At 38.3% G+C, this 17,754-nt stretch overlaps 1 protein-coding gene across 1 annotated transcript in view; it reads right to left on the bottom strand.

Annotated features, from left to right (window-relative positions):
- Positions 1–17,754, bottom strand: part of ENTPD1 (ectonucleoside triphosphate diphosphohydrolase 1) — a 131,814-nt gene that overhangs the window by 100,017 nt on the left and 14,043 nt on the right. The window lies entirely within an intron of this gene.

The following is a 17,754-nucleotide window of genomic DNA, read 5'->3' as shown; positions in this document are numbered from 1 at the left end:
ACTCTCTATAGAAAATATATTGATAAAATATATTGATACTTCAATAAAAAAGCAGGGGATGACTTTTCAGTACAGGCATCTCTGTTAACTTGCACATAGTATGTACTCAATAATTCTTTGATGTTGAGTGTGTACAACAAAAGTCTTCTTTTATCTTACTAAATGGTTCATAGTTACAGGACTTTGCATTTATACTAATAACTAATTATGCTAAATGAAAAATCCAATGGATGCCTTCTCCAGAGCCACTTTAGGTTACATTTCTACTAAAGGAATATTGGTTTAATATTGTCCTATTGTGGTAAAATTATTTTTAAGTAAGATAATGAGATATTTTTTAAAATCAGCAATTTTTATAATTGGTTTATGACTGTCTTGGCATCACCATTTTGGAGAAAAATGTGAAAAACAGCATGTCCCCAAAATATCCTGTGAAGTACAGATTGGAAAACAGACTAACAAAGCTAGAAGGAGAAAAGAATGATCAAGTGGAAGATCACAGTGGATGAGGGTTTAGGTGGGAAACAAGCAACAAGCACCAAACATGTCAAAGAGAGCCTCACATTGGGCACTGTGGCAACAGTTCTCCATTTCAACCAAAAATAAAGTTCAAAATAAAATAAAATAAAATAAAATTCAAAGCAACTCCTACCATGTTCTACTTAGACATCATATTGTTGACTAAAGGTTACTCTGACAATTGACTCATTTCTCTTTTAATGTCATGTCAGGAGTAAAGTATCCAACTTCTGGTTCAACCAGAAAAGATAAAATCTCATATTAATTAGCACCTCATAAAAATTTGAAGTTCACCAGAGTTGACTATATGAGAACCTTCTGACTAAATGCCAAGTGCTTCTTATGGTAACATTTCCTATACTACAGTTAAAACATACTGTCTGGTGTTCACACCCTCCTTGGCATATGAAAACACTATATAGTTAAGTAAATATTGCCTCTCATTCATCCAAGAATGATTACAAAACATATGGGGTTTATGTGTGTCTTTTTAAAGGCCTGAAAATTTATCTTAAAAAAATAAACCCTATTTCTGAACAAAAAATTATCATCATCATTATTCATGTTATTTGTAATAGGAAGTAGAAAATAAAAACTACACTCAGAGGCCCCCCAGGTGGCTTAGTTGGTTAAACATCTGCCTTTGGCTCAGGTCATGATCCCATGATCGAGCCCCACATTGGGCTCCCTGCTCAGTGGGGAGTCTGCTTCTCCCTCTGCTCCTCTCCCTGCTCATGCTTTCCCTCTCTCTCCCTCTCCTTCCCTCTCTCAAATAAATAAATTTTAAAAAAATATTTTTTAAACTGCCCTCAGAAGGATAGAGGTAGTTGTTATTAGAAAGGGGTGAAGATATTTACCTTTCTTTTAATGATAAAAGGATCTTTGATAAATTCTTAGAATGATTAAAGGTTCATTTTTTTATCACTTCAGTCTCTCTCACTGAACTGCCCAAATGATCTTCCTGAAGTGTCTACCAGATAATATCATCCTCAGGCTTAAAAAGTTCTAGTCTCCTTATTATCCATAAAGCAAAATTCAAATTCTTATCATGGAATATATAAGGTCCCCCCATGCCTCTCTCTTTTTTTTTTTAAGAATTTATTTATTTATTCATGAGAGACAGAGAGAGAGAGAGAGGCAGAGACACAGGCAGAGGGAGAAGCAGGCTCCATGCAGGGAGCCCAACGTGGGACTCAATCCCGGGTCTCCAGGATTAGGCCCCAGGCTGAAGGTGGCACTAAACCGCTGAGACACCCGGGTTGCCCCACCTCTGCCTCTCTAGTTTCATTTCCTGCCAGATCCCTATGCTCAAAAAAAAAAAAAATTGTAATTCCAAACCCACAGTCCTTTCAGGACTCTACATTTACACAAGTTGTACTGATGCAAGATACCCTTTTCCAAATTTTCACCTCCTACTTCTTCTGTTGCTCCCTCTGCTCAGAATGTTCTTTCCCCTCTTGTTTACCTGGTCCTCCTACATATCTGTCATGACTCAGCTTATGCATCTAGTCTTCTGTGGGCCTTTGCCTGACTGTTCTCTTCTTTCTCCCCCAAATACAGCACTGAACCACAAAAGAGATGCCACTCATATTATCACGATTTCATTAATAGCTCAGGCCATAAGCCTTGGAGTCACATTGAATTCTCTTTCCTCCCAATCTAAGTCCAGTCCTTTACCAAATTCTGTGGGTTCCATTTTCAAAATATATCCTGAACCTAATTCCTTCTCATCACCTCCACTACTACCACACTATCTCAAACCACATCACATCTCACTTGGTTTACTGTGATAGCCTTCTCACTGGTCCCCCAGATTCTGCTTTTAACTCTGTTTAGTCCATCCTCAACCCAGCACCTATAGTGATTTAGTTAAAACAAAAGATTATGTGATTCCTCTGCTCCAAATCTTCCAATGGCTCCCATCTACTCCAAGGAAACCTAAAGTCCTTCCGACAGCCTACGAGGCCCTACCTGGCCTTCTCTCCACTTCTTTGGTTTTCTTTCCCACTACTTCTCTCTTCTTGCTCCCTCTGTCCCAGCCTCATCATCTTTGCACCTGCTGTTCCTTCTGCCTGGAATGTTATTCTCCCAAATACCCACACAACTCATTCTCTCATTCCTTGTAGGTCTTTACTAAATTATCATCTTCTACCTCAATTCAAAATTGTGATCTCTAAATACTATTTTCCATGAAAATAAACCAAAGCTCTTTGGGGAAATGGGTGATTCCAAGTCTGAGGCAGAAAGTATCTGAGATTGGAATATTTTGTCATATCAAAAAGCAAAGACACTATATAAAACTACCAGGGTTGTGTCAAACTCAAGAGCTGAAAGAAATAACAATTAGAACAGCAATAAGAAAAATAACTACAATGGATGCAAACACATCAGATATGTTGATACCTACATGTTCATAACAATAATCTAAAGAAATCATTGTCCATAATTGGAACCAATTCATTATTTGGAAAACAAATAAAAGGAGGAAATATTAAAATTCAACATGCCTTTGCTGCACAGAGTGTACCACAAATGACCGTGATGAGGGAAGGTTTCTCCTTAAAGTATTCCAGATAATGAAAGCATAAAATTGATAGCATTAGAGTATCACCATTGTACAAATAAAGTGCTGAATAAAGTACTGAAGCTGAGTAATAATCATCAATGGCTGCTGACGTCATAAAAGGAGGTACAAGCAGCACTGAAGGCCTTCTGATGGAAGCGCGCACACACCTTCTAAAGCAGTCTTGCAAAAAACTGAAGCTCTAAATCCATACCAGTCTACAGAAAATATAGGATACAGAAAACCATGTTAGAAGACACTTCCAGAATACAATCAGTAAAATTTAGTCTGGAGGAAATACTACAAAACAGCCTAAGTTCTTTAAGAAGTAAGCGTCAGGGAAGACAAAAGAGGATAGGGTAACTACAGAATAAAAGAGGCTTAAAACATATACTAACCAAATGTGCTATCTGGATCTTGAAATTCTGATTCAAATCAATTTAAAAGAAACTCCAAGACAACTGAAGAAATTTGAAAATTATTTGGAAATTATTTTATAATATTAAAGAACTATTTGTTTTTAAAGGTTTTTAATAGTATTGTGTCTGTAATTTTTCAGAAACCCATATCTTTTGCAGATATATATATATATATATATATATATGTAGAAATATGTTCAAAAGAAATGTAGGATGAGCATTGAAAAGAAGAGACACAGGTAAGGAACAGCTAAAACAAGAGTGGGGATAAGGTGACCATTGCTGAAGGAGGATGATGGGTACATGGGGATTTGATTTACTATTTTTTTAAAAATTTTTTTTTATTTATTTATGATAGTCACAGAGAGAGAGAGAGAGAGAGGCAGAGACACAGGCAGAGAGAGAAGCAGGCTCCATGGACCGGAAGCCCGATGTGGGATTCAATCCCGAGTCTCCAGGATCACGCCCTGGGCCAAAGGCAGGCGCCAAACCACTGCACCACCCAGGGATCCCTGATTTACTATTTTCTCTACTTTGTGTGTTTGGAATTTTCTGGTAAGAATCTCAGGCAAAAAGTGGGAGGTTATCTGATAATATGCAATAGCTATATGAGGGAATTGCTCCAGGGACTTAAAGAACACAGATGAATATTCACTGAGTCACTAAGTCATATATGCAAAACCAGGCTGAAAGGTGACAAAGTGCAGTGAAAAAAAATTGCCACAATCTGGCAAGATGATGATCACAAAATAGACTGAGCATTTCATTTAAGGAGCAAATAGAAGAAAGAGATCATCTGCAAGACAAATAAAATTGAAAAACAAACTGGTCAAAATTGAAAAGCTGTTATACCAGTGGAGGCCAGAAAAATATATCCACTGTGCTGTTTGTAGCACAATAATCAGGCACTCTCTCCAATATGCAATATCCACAGTGTGGTTTGACAACTTGAAGAACTGTCTATACACCCAACAATGACCAAGCAAGCAGGAATCACATAAATCGGACAGAGTAGTGATGGTAGGGTCTGGGTCATGATAGGGAAGATTGCTGGCAGGATGGAACAGAGGATGGGCATTCTAATCTCACCAAACAATAAATGACCTCTCATGCTGGCATGAAGAAGAAGAAGAAGAAGAAGAAGAAGAAGAAGAAGAAGAAGAAGAAGAAGAAGAAGAAGGAAGAAGAAGAAGAAGAAGAAGAAGAAGAAGAAGAAGAAGAAGAAGAAGCAGCAATAGACCCGAGCTCATCTTCTTTCACCCCATACAAACCAAGATATTAAGTCAGTACTATTTGGTGTTGGTGTATAAATATTCAACAAACAAAATTTGCCAGGATATTTTGAAAATCATATGAAATTTTCTTGATACTATACATCATGCTTTGACAATATATACATATTTGATAATATATACAATATATACATGGCTTATCAAAAGGGAAACACAGGGATCCCTGGGTGGCACAGTGGTTTGGCGCCTGCCTTTGGCCTAGGGCGTGATCCTGGAGACCCGGGATCGAATCCCACAGCGGGTTCCTGGTGCATGGAGCCTGCTTCTCCCTCTGCCTGTGTCTCTGCCTCTCTCTCTCTCTCTCTGTGTGTGTGTGTGTGTGTGTGACTATCATAAATAAATAAAAAAATTTTAAAAAATTAAAAAAAAACAAAAGGGAAACACAAAATAGTTTAACTGGATTGAATTTTACTTCTCTTCCATTAGTATAACCTCTGCCCTGACTCCATCTGCCTGCTTACAGTTATTCAGAGATGATAAGAACCCCTGTGAAGGGTAGAAAATTGGGAATAAGGGTGAATCTCAAAGTAGTTAGAATGCACATTGGTTCAGAAAATGCCCCTTCCCTTCTTTTATGAGAAAAATAGGAGAGACACTGTCAGGATTCTTAACCTTGGCTTACACATTAAAATCACTTGGGGCACTTAAATATTAATGCCCATCCCTACCTTCTGAGATTGGGATTTAATTTGGTCTGGGATAGGGCTCAGGCAAAGTTTGTTGTTTGCTTGTTTTGTTTTTTAAGGGCCTAGATGACTTTTTTTTTTTTTTTAAAGCAGGCTACATACCCAACTTGGGGGATGAACTCATGAACCTGAGATCAAGAATCACATGTTCTACCAACTAAGCCAGCCAGGCACCCCAACGGCCTAGATGATTTTAATGTGCTGTTAGGGCTTCAGAATTAAGGAGATTTAGGTTCAATTCTTAATGTGTGATGTTAGACAAGTTAATGAGCCTCTCTGAACCTCAGTTTCTTTATCTGTAAAATAAAGATTTTGTTTTTAATCTATATCACAGAGGCACTGTAAGGGGAAAAGGAGAAAAAAATATGCGAGGACGCCCAACAGAGACTCTAATACATGGCTGGTACTCAACAATTATGAGTTCCTTTCCTATTCATTTACATGCTAGATCTATGTTCAGATTAAACAAAACATCTCTTCTATGTCTCTTACTTTTCCCCCTCTAACATCTTCCATTTGTTTATCAGAAGTATAGCCCCAGGGCCCCTGAAGAGAATGAGAGCAGAAGTCCCTTTCATCCTATAGCACAAAGGATTTCCCCATCATCCCCTTACCCAAATATAAAGCAATCCTATACGTTCAACAGCAACTGTGGACTAAGGCCATGTTAAGAGATGGGAATGGGTAGTGAAGTATGACCTGAGATCACCCACAACTTTCCAGGATAAGCCTTAGTAGTCGGAGGAATGCCCTGAACCCTGAGCTAGAGAAATCCCTTGTTTGATGCAGAATGTCCAGCTCTTCCAAAAGAGTAGTATGTGATCAAACAGTAGAAGGCAATCCTCAAGCAGCCTGGGTGGCTCAGAGGTTTAGTGCCACCTTCAGTCAGGGCCTGATCCTGGAGACCTGGGATTGAGTCCCACATCGGGCTCCCTGCATGGAGCCTGCTTCTCCCTCTGCCTGTGTCTCTGCGTCTGTGTGTGTGTGTGTGTGTGTGTGTGTCTCATGAATGAATGAATTTTAAAAAATTAAAAAAAAAAGGAAGAAGAAGGCAGGCCTCAAGCACACATCACAGCAACTGCAAGCAGACCAGACACTCAAGGAGTTTGCAGAATTGAAAGGAAGATCCCAAACTATAGATCAATGTGTAACCTGACCCTAGTGCTTGATGGAACCTATGTGGCATAGGGATTATAGTAGTTTACATCAAGTATCTCACAACTGATTCATAACCACTCTTATCTGAGCTACAAGAACTGCCCCTATCTCTTCCCCTGTATGAATTGAAATTTCTTACATTTTCTGTTGAAACATCCTCTTTACCTCCTTCACCCTATTACCCCAACCCCAAGTGCCCCAATTCCTCTAAATATCTCAGAGGTCTGCAGAAACAATGAGTCAACTGTCACTTCATTACAGTAAGATTTTATGGCCACTTTAAGAGGCAATCCCCCAAATCAGGTATGATAACTAATAACAGATGTAACTTCTTTTAGATCAAAGATGTTCATTTCCAAAAAAGTAATCATTATCTATGAAAGTCTAATCAATGTATAAAAGTTCTAACTTTATAAACTTTTAAAATTTAAATATTTTTTAAACATTACATTTAGAGATGGTAAATAGATTACTGGTTGCCAGGGATTCATTGGGGGTGGAGAGAAGGTTGAATAAATGAAACATAGGGGATTTTAGGGTGGTGAAACTACTCAGTATAATATGTAGTAGTAGATACATGACAATATGCATTTGTCAAAACTGATAGAAATTTTAAGGACAAAGAATGAGCCTTAATGTATACAAATTTTTTTTAAAAAAACCATTCAGGAGGTTAAGAATCCCAGAGTGGAATGTAGATTGTGACAAAGGAATCTAACTGCAAATATATGGAAAAACCTCACTGGGGGCACTTGGGTGGCTCAGTTGGTTAAGCATCTGACTCTTGATTTTGGCTCAGGTCATGATCTCAGGGTCCTGGGATCCAGCCCTGCACCAGGCTCCCTGTTCAGTGGGGCATCTGCTTGAAATTATCTCTCCCCCCTCCCCCTGTGCCTCCCTCCCCCACTCATATGTGTGCACATTCTCTCTTTCTTTCTCTTTCTCTCAAATAAATCTTTAAAAAAGAAAAAGAAAGAAAGAAAGAAAGAAAAGAAAGAAGAAAGAAAGAAAGAAAAGAAAGAAAGAAAGAAAGAAAGAAAGAAAGAAAGAAAGAAAGAAAGAAAGAAAGAAAATGTCACTGAAGGAAGAAGGGAAAAGCGATGCTGAATCTGGAAAGAAGTGAAGTTTGCAAGACTAAAAACAAAAGGAACTGTTCAAAAGTGCATTACTTGATAAAGCTTCCCATGGGGTTACAGGTTCATAGTTCTGAGACCACTGTACATAGTAGGGTAGAACAATGGATGACAGTGGGCTTCAGTATTCTTACTGCTGGAGTAGAAGTTTACAAAGGCAAAGGGAGGTGGCTAGAATGACCCAAGTGGTAATGTGCTATATTTGGGGACATCAGTATGAACTCATGTTTACTTTAATATACAGATTGCTTAATGCAGCAATATTTACAGTTGCAAGGTTTAGAGTAAGTAAATACTTCCTTGCTCTGTGGCTGAGAGGGCCTCTAAAAATGATACTCAAGTAGCAATAAGCAAAGCAGCCCCTCAATCTTTCTGTTCTAAAACCATTCTCCAATAAAAGGAACTGGAACTCCCTTCAGAACTGGCAATTCTAGGGGATCCCTGGGTGGCTCAGCGATTCTAGTACCGGGTGGGAAATATACAAGGTGAGCCTGGAGTATCACAGTGCCAGAAAGTGAGGGAATGATAAAAAAAAAAAAAAAAAAAAACTGCATAGTGATGTGAGAGATCAAGCTGACACAGGAAAGACCCAATAGCCAAAACTGGAAGACTCTGAGCAACAAAATAAAATAGTATTCAATTATAACCCAAAGTATAAAACAAATATCCCTGAGTTTATACTGATATAAATTATTGAATAAATAAATGAGGGAGAATGGACAGATCTCCTGACAAGAAGAATTCCAAGTAACATATGTGGACACTCTGCCTTCTAGAAGATAGAGCCTAATAGTCCCTAAGTCTGGGCTAAACTTATTTGCCGCCTCCTACAGAGTGAAGTATGGGAAGGGAAGAAGAAAGAGTAATTTTACAATAGAAACACCTGACAAACACTACCACAGCCAGATGACCAAGAGAACATCAACAGCGATAGATCATGCTGATGATAGTAAATGCCCTTGGTGTGATGTGATAAAAATGGCACTTCACCTCTGTGATTAAACTGCATAACTTCAGTATAATTATGAGAAAGGAATCAGACAAATATCAATTGAGGAATATTCTATAAAATACCTAATCAGTACTTCTAAAAACTGTCAAGGTCATCAAAAACAAGGAAAGTCAGGCAGCCCCAGTGGCTTAGCAGTTTAGCGCCGCCTTCAGCCCAGGATGTGATCCTGGAGACCCAGGATCGAGTCCCACATTGGGCTCCCTGCATGGAGACTGCTTCTCCCTCTGCCTGTGTCTCTGCTTCTCTCTCTCTCTCCCTCTCTCTCTCTTTCTCTGTGTCTCTAATAAATAAATAAAATCTTTTTTAAAAAAAGAAAGTATTAAAAATAAAAAAAACAAGGAAAGTCTGAGAAAATATCACAACCAAGAGGAGTCTAAGAGGACATGAGGATTAAATGAAATATGGGATCCTGGAACAGAACAGAACATTGCATAAAAACTAAGGAAATCTGAATAAACTATGAACCTTAATAATGTAATATTAATGTATCAATAATGGTTGATACATACAGTATACAGGAATAATAATGTATCAATATTGGTTCATTGATTGTAACAAATGTACCACACTAATTTAAGATGTTAATAACAGGGGGTACTGGGTAGGAAGTATAACAGGAACTTGCTGTACCATCTTCATAACTTAAGTTTGACTTACATAACATAAGCCAAAAAACCACTCTAAAATAAAAGGTTCATTTTTTACAATGTTAAGTTAAACATCATATAGGTGTTTAAACCCAGCTGTTGTACAGAGACCCCCTTGCTGAAGCACATCTTTATTAAAGTAACTGCTAAATGCATATAGTTTTGCAAAAGCATTTGTTACACATGATTTCTTGTTTAAACAAAATTCATTATATCTACATCCAGCAAAGCAAAGTTAACTCAGGCTGTGTGCCAAGACATGGAAATAGCCTTGTTATATAGATTCAATGTGATCATTGTAGCGTTCAAATCTTTCTAACCATGACACACAATATTCCCATTAGTTTAAAAGTTAAAAAAAAAAAAAAAGCCTCTAAGTTGATTCTCCACTGACTCGAAAAGTTTCCAAATAAGTATCTCTAGGGAGAGGTCAGAAACTCTGAGACTAGGGGAGGGCAGGAAGGAGTAGCAATGGCTGGTTCCAGATTTGAAAAATAATAATAATAAAAGGAAGGAAAATGCCTACGTTTCTCCAGAGGGCCAACCTCAAATGGGAACACTGCCAGAAAACTTAAAGTAGCTCTGAGAAGGAAAAGAGCTAGAGTTAAGAAAAACTTACTACACCTTACAAACTCTAAGTGCCCAGGATTTTACTGGCTAAAGCAAGCAAGACTCCAAAGTGCCTAGGTCTCTGTCTTCAGAATTCTGGACATTACTACTCCCAGGAGGCAGGATAAATTTCTAAAGAACACATGGCCTCTAGGATTTTATGATCAAAACTTTCACAGCATGGCTCACACACCCAGTTTTTGAAGACAATAATAGCCCACAATACCAGGCCAGTCGATAGCAGGAAGCTTGATATTGCCTCCACCTTTGCAGAAATCAGCCAGGGGTGACAAAGCCCAGGGACAAAGCCAAAGTCAGGCATCCTGCTCTCCTTTACATTAGGCCCCTTATCCATGGGGTGTGGGGGTGCACAGCAAAACCTGAATAAACAGGAAAGCAGGAAAAGATAAGAGTGGTTTTTCAGACTTTTGACAGCACTACATAGCCTAGGTGGTTCTACCAGCTTGTCCTTCAAGGTCTAGTTTAAAGCTTAAATCTTTAGTCTACCAGCTAAGCCTCCCTCTTCCAAGTTCTGAGAGCAGAATTCTCTTCTCACAAATGCCAAGTTACTTGGCACTTGCTTAATGCCTTGCAAGCTAGAATTACTAGCTTCTTTTCATGTGTAATACATCTCAATTATATAACCTAGAGTTGACTTCAAATTCTTTTTTTTACTTCAAATTCTTGAATCTGACTGCAATTTTTTTTCCTCCCCATCCATATCCTTTCACATCCTATAGCGCCTAGTCCAGTGTTTTGCACATATCTTAATAAACAGCTGATCTTTTTAAAATATTCTATTTATTCATTTATGAGAGACACAGAGAGATAAGCAGAAACATAGACAGAGGGAGAAGCAGGCTCCCCAGAGGGAGCCCGATGTGGGACTTGATCCCAAGACCCTGGGATCATGGCCTGAGCCGAAGGCAGATGCTCAACCACTGAGCCACCTAGCTGCCCCTAAAGAGCTGATCTTGAGTAGCTATTCTGATCTCCCTCAAACTACCATTAAAAAAATTAAATATAAATCAGATCCTTTGTACACCCTACCCTCTGGTTAGCCACTTAAAATAGCCAGGAGGTTGTCATGATTATGTCCAGCTTACTTATGTTTGTTGGTTTGAGGTGAGAAGAAACAGGTCTTCCAGCGGTCACCAACAGGGTTATGCATTATCTCCTGCCCAAACTGGTCTTTCACAACGCTGGTCACACAGGACTCCCTGGTTTCCAGACAACTGACTGCTGCATCCTGTTTTGGTGCCGGAAGATGATGTTATCTTAACCTCCAGACAGTGACCCCTGATCTGATCCATGAAAATGAATCCAATCCCGGATGCTCAGTCCTAGCACTCACCACTGCCAGGGCCCTGGATTTGCCCACTCTCCCCTGTCCCATTCATATCTGATTACCTCCCCCATCTTAAGAAAGATAGTATGTATTCTTACCTGAGCTGATAGTATTTGGAAACCAAGGCAGGCACAGGAATTACCAGAAAAAATTCTAATCATAGATCATCATGCTCACACAGAGTCCAGGCCCTGATGCAAAACAGCATCTTTCCTTTTCCTGTGAGGCTGCTGATCAGTTCATGCACAATTTATCCTAAGGAGCATCATCTGTGCATTCATTTACTGATTTTTCTTTATACATTTATATACTATTTACACTAAATTTTAAACATTTTCATAAGAACTTTAGGAGAAAAAGTTAGAACACTTTAACAGATGTACTACTTCCAAGTAAAACTCCTCAGCACATGAACTGGTCACACAAATCTCTCCCAATTCTGAAGTTTTCTGATCTAGTCCAATGTATGTGATCATCCCTATTTTTAAATTCATTGTTTGACATACAACAGGCAATCTTCCACAGTTTAAAAAAAAATGAGTTTAGGTTTGCTGAATTATAATTTTTAAAAGCCACTTGGGAGTCTGGAATTATGAAAATTCACATGAAATTTTTGGTAAAACTGGACAACCACATGAAAAAGAATGAAACTCAACCACTATCTTACAACATACACAAAAATTAACTCAAAGTGGATGAAAGACTTGAATATAATATCTGAAACCAAAAAAATCCTAGAAGAAAACATATGCAATAAGCTCCTTGACATTGGCCTTGGTGGTGACTTTTTTTAATGTGCCACCAAAAGCAAAGGTAACAAAACCAAAAATAAACAGGTAGAATAACAGCAAGCTAAAAAGTTTCTGCACAGCAAAGGAAACCATCGACAAAATGAAAAGGCAACCTACCAAATAAGAGAAAATATTTGCAAATCATATCTCTGATAGGGGGCTGATATCCAAAATATATAAAGAACTCCTCCAGCTCAATAGCAAATAACAATGTGATTTTAAAATGGCAGAAGATCTGAATAGACATTTTTCCAAAGAAGATATACAAATGAACAACAGGTCTGTGAAAAGAACATCTTTTAATCACCAGGGAAATGCAAATCAAAACTATAGTAAGACATCACCTCATACCTAAGAGAATGGTTCTTATCAAAAAATAAAAAATAAAAATGACAAGTGTTGGAAAAGGTGTGGAGAAAAGGGAACCCTTGTTCATGCTATTGGTAAAATGGTGCATCCACTATGGAAAACAGTATGGAGATTACTCAAAAAATAAAAAATAGAACTACCAGATAATCCAGCAATTCTACTTGTAGGTAATTATCTAAAGAAAATGAAAAGGATATCTGCAACCCCATGTTCATTGCAGCACTAATTACAATAGCCAAGATATGGAAGCAAATTAAGTATCCATCAATGGATGAGTGAATAAAGAAGATGTGGTGTGTGTGTATGTGTGTGTGCGTGTGTGTGTGTACATATATAATGGAATATTATCCAGCCATAAGAAAAGAATGAGAAGTTGCCATTTGTGACAACATGGATGGACTTCAAGTATATTATGCTAAATGAAATAAGTTAGATAGAGAAAGACAAATACTGTATAATCTCTCTTGTATGTAGAGTCTAAAATAAAACAAAAAAACAAACTCATAGATGCAGAGAACAGATTGGTGGTTGCCAGAGGCTAGGAATGAGAGGTAGGAGATGAGTGAAAAGATAAAACCAAAAAAAATGTGAATACCTATGGTAAAAAATAAAATTTAATTTTTAGAATATAAATAGAATATAAAAATAAAATTCACCTGCATTAAGTACCATTACAAATAACTCATCTGAGTTGGCAATCAGACGAAAAGATATCTTCCGCACAACACTAAGCATGCTCGTGCAACAATGACAAACACAGCATAACACACAGTTTTGCCTGGAAACAGATAGATTGCTTTTGACATTGATTGCAAGACACATTCTGAATTTCAAAAAATAAAAATCTGTTTTTATCAAGTGCTTTAGAATCAAGGATATACAGACTATATATATTTTCTACATAGAAAATGTCTCTAAGCCTACCCACTCGACTGTTCGCCATGATTTCTTGAGGAAAAACAGAAAATGCATAGAGGTCTCTGCTCTGAAGCCTCTGGAATGACAAGAGAAAGCTGCCAGTTAAGAAATATGTCTGTGGGAGGAAGGGATGGGGGAGCAACGGGATCTGTACTCTGCGTGCCATAATACCTTGTAACTAGTTTTTTCCAGCCTCTATGTTCCAGAGGATAGATAACATGGATTTCACAGAATATGCTCAAATGATATATATGATTAGGGGAAAGTAGAAGGAATTACCAGAAAATACTTCATTTATAATTGACTAACACATAAATTTTTACCACTTGTACAATTGTTTGTTACAATGCTTTGTGTTATGAAATGGGAGCAAGCTAGAACAGAATCAGTGAGGAAAATAATTATTTCCCCCTCCCCTATTTAACTTCCCTAGCCTGGAAAAAAACTGTGAAAAAGAAACACAATGCTCCCAAACAGCTAATAATATGCTATGATTTATTATACCTATGCTACACTGCTTGGCCTCCTGCAGAAACCTTGTCATATTCTGCTTTTTGTCTCATTTATGCAAGGAACACATTCAATCTTAAGCCATAACATTTAGGTGTCCAAATTTTTTTCTTATCTTTATTTTCTTTACATCAGTTTAAGACCAATATTAGCTCCCCTGAGCTGGCAAGAAAGTCCATCATAATCATAATTGAGGTCCCCTTACTTCCCTGGTTTACAACAGAATTTGAGAGAAGTGCATGCATCAGAAAATGGGGGAAAGACTTCTAATCTCTCACCTATATTAATCACTTGTGATATTCTTACTGCCCAACTTGAAATGTTAGGCTTTCTGTTCCAATGCTAAGCCTAAATAGGATAGGGCTGAAAGGGGGCTTTGCCTCAACTAGAAACCCTGGAACCTACAGGGGAGCCTCCCTAAGGCAGCATCCAGCCACCCTTCTGAGGTCTTACTTATCAGGACACAACCATAAAATAAGCAAGAGTCCCTCCAACCTATGGCCCACCAACTTCTATCCCCTTTCCAGTGCTCCAGAATTTCTGCTCTTTCCTGGCCCTCAAGGGTACCCCTTTATTTCTTCCCCATTACCCTATGCTTCAGAGCACCCTGTGTAATTTCAATAAGCCAAGGTAGGATTGGGAACCCACTATATTTAATATATTTTTTTAAGATTTTATTTATTTATTCATGAGAGACACACAGAGAGAGAGGTAGAGACATATGCAGAGGGAGAAGCAGGATCCACGCAAGGATCCTGATGTGGGACTCGATCCCAGAACTCCAGGATCACAACCTGAGCCAAAGGCAGATGCTTAACCTCTGAGCCACCCAGGCGTTCCTATAATTAACATCTTAACAAAGTATCCTGCCACTTATACTGGTCATCATTTCTTCCCACCCCAAATTTCCTTTCAGTCTTCCCCCATCCTCCATCACAATTAAAGTTGGGGTTCTGGAGGGAAGGGATTATTTATTATTCATTTCATTCCTCTCAGATACCTAACATGGGGATTTTCACTTACTATGTTCAAGAAATCAAATCCCTCAAATTTTTCTTGATGTGTAAAAAAATTATTTTTGCCACAATTAAGTATAAATCCTGTCACAGCAGTGCCTGACATGTGAAACTAAGCACATCAGGCAGTTGGGTGTGGGAGCTGCTTTGCTGTAATGTAACTAAGTGTATTAGGACAGCACATTGTCAGACTGGCACCACAGAGACACTGCAAGAACTCTGCCTCTATGAAGAGGAACACAGCCAAAGCAGAACCAGATCTTCTCAATAGCCATCATGTAGATGACCCTGATGCTTTTATTGATATTATGGTGGCCAATGGATTGTAATCATTGTCAACTTGATTAGTGTTGTTTTCAATCATTTAATCATCTTATGCAATATGTCTCAAAACTTTTTAGAATTTGAAGTGTGCCCCTGTGGCGACTGCTAGATGTTCACTCTTCTTATTCTAATTTTCTTCTGAACTAAAAGAATACCTACTGTTTAGCTGCCCAGCCTAAAGATAACAGTGCCCAGCTGTCTTACAGCTGTGTATACATAGGATGGTGAACCACCTGGGGGCTAGCAACAATGGGTGTCCACGATGAAGTTTGGCCTGAAGCAGCAAGGAGAGAAAGAAAGAGGTTCTTGGAACCCACAAAGTAAGCTGTGGTTGTAGGAGATAGCTGCCTGACAAGAAGTGTGGCTTCTTTATTGGGGTGGGGTCACCCAGAAGGTGACCTTGATGCTAAGATTCCACCACAAGAATCTTATTTAGGAAGCAATCCCAGGAGGCACAGGAAGGGGATAGGTGAGACAGGACAGGGAAGGAGGCCAATATCAAGTACATGATCAGGAGATCACCAATGAGTGCAGCTGGGGCTCAGTCTTGATAGGAACCCCTGAGAGATGATAAAGAACACAGTGCAGAGTTGCCTTGACCTATGGAAGAGGAAGCTGCAGTGTTATCCACCAATTCCCATACATCATTGGTTAAGAGCTGCTCCTTGGGGATCAACTATGTAGCACCACTGACCTGCCCTGTGCATGGGCTGGGCATGCTCGCATGGCCAGAAGAAGGCCTTAGGCAGAGAGTGGCAGGTGTTTACACAGGAAGGAGTGGTGAGGGCTAAAGGTACATAGGTGGGAGCCCACAAGATCTGTTACACCTTCAGTTAAAGAGGATAGCTACTGCCAGTCTGGCCTAGCAGGGAAAGAAGCTGAAGAATAAATACCCAATCTTACTCTCCCCACTCTCACATCTCCTGCTGAACCTAACCAGAAGCCCACTGATGACCTTCACTCTCAAGACACAGAGCAGGGAAGAGGAGAATGAACAGCAGATCTGCAGGGCCAAGAGTGTTTAGCACATCTGCCTACCACTATTTCTAAATTTCTATATTTAAAAGCACGGTTTGGCTAAAAATATTATACTATTCAACTATAAAAATACCATAAAAATATAAAAATAAAAATATTGTGATCCATTTGTATGTTTGCTAAGACCAAAGAAAAGATCTTGTAAGTGGAAAGGACTTTGGAAAACTTCTGTGAGTTCAAGCAGCAGAAATGAGTTCCAGCATTACCTAAATGAATAGAAACTTCAGTCTAATAATCAGAAATGATGCCACTTTAAACAAGTCACTTAGTTCATACTGTTTCCTTGTTAGGTCATAAATCTAACAAAGCTATTGTAAGAATCAAAAGAATGTGAAATGCTCTGTAGTTAAAAGGTTATTATAATAATGAATGTGAGGTGTCAGTATACCCATACTGTTCCAGACAGATGAGAAGCAATGCCATTTCTAAATTAATTCAGGAAGGAAAGGCCACTACTTTGTTTCACTATGTTTTTTTAATTAGGAAGACATTTACACAAATATCTGCTACCATGGTATTTTTTAAATGAGAAAGGGCATGAATAAATAACATGTATTTATATATAATTATTTTCTTAACACTAATCCCTTACCAAAAAACGATTTCAATTAATTGCATATCAGTTTCTAACAAATAGTCATTTATTTCCCTAGTTATTTTATTTTTGACAGTGTGCTTCACTTTTAACAACTTCCTCTTTTATCTTTATTTGATTCAACATTTCTGATGATCCAGTAATTATGTGCAAGATCACAATTCTTTGTCCTTTCTCTTTTAACTTCCCTTCTAATGTAGGAAATAAGTCTAATGACAGGATACTGCTAGGTTACAGTAAGGAATGCTGGGCAGAACGTCTATGTGAAATGACTACATCCAAGGAATTAATAAAATTATAGCTATTGTTCCTAAATGGGGATTTCAGAGTTTCTGCCTTGTTAGGATATCGCTAACCCAGAGAAATGTAGTAAACAAAAGACATTATTTCCTTTAGGGCTATCACACTGTTACTGCCTTAAGATTCCAAACAGTATAGCAGTGCAGTCCCTCATTTGGCCAGCCTAAAATGTTACACAAAAGGAACTTTGGGGGAGAGGAGATGATTTGTTTTTAAATGTACTACCACTCAGACAATGCATTTGTCAGTTCTTACCCATGGGACAAGGTAGAGGAAGATGGAGACAAATGTTTCATTAAGGAAACAAAAGAAGATATTTCATAACAGTTAACATAAAGGTGTCATTCTTACTGTTGACTCTATTGTTTTAAGTCTTTGTGAGGGTGGGAGCTAGAAGATTTAAAAATATAGGGAAGGAAAAGGCTTTACCCTTTTCCTTAAAACAAATCTACTCTTTTTAATTAACTTTCTGGCTGTTATCTCTTTGCTTCACACCAGGAACTTTGT

The sequence above is a fragment of the Nyctereutes procyonoides genome, unplaced genomic scaffold (assembly GCF_905146905.1).
Source record: "Nyctereutes procyonoides isolate TBG_1078 unplaced genomic scaffold, NYPRO_anot_genome, whole genome shotgun sequence".
In the NCBI taxonomy this organism is placed as follows: domain Eukaryota; kingdom Metazoa; phylum Chordata; class Mammalia; order Carnivora; family Canidae; genus Nyctereutes; species Nyctereutes procyonoides.
This window is presented reverse-complemented; position numbering and strand designations above follow the sequence as displayed.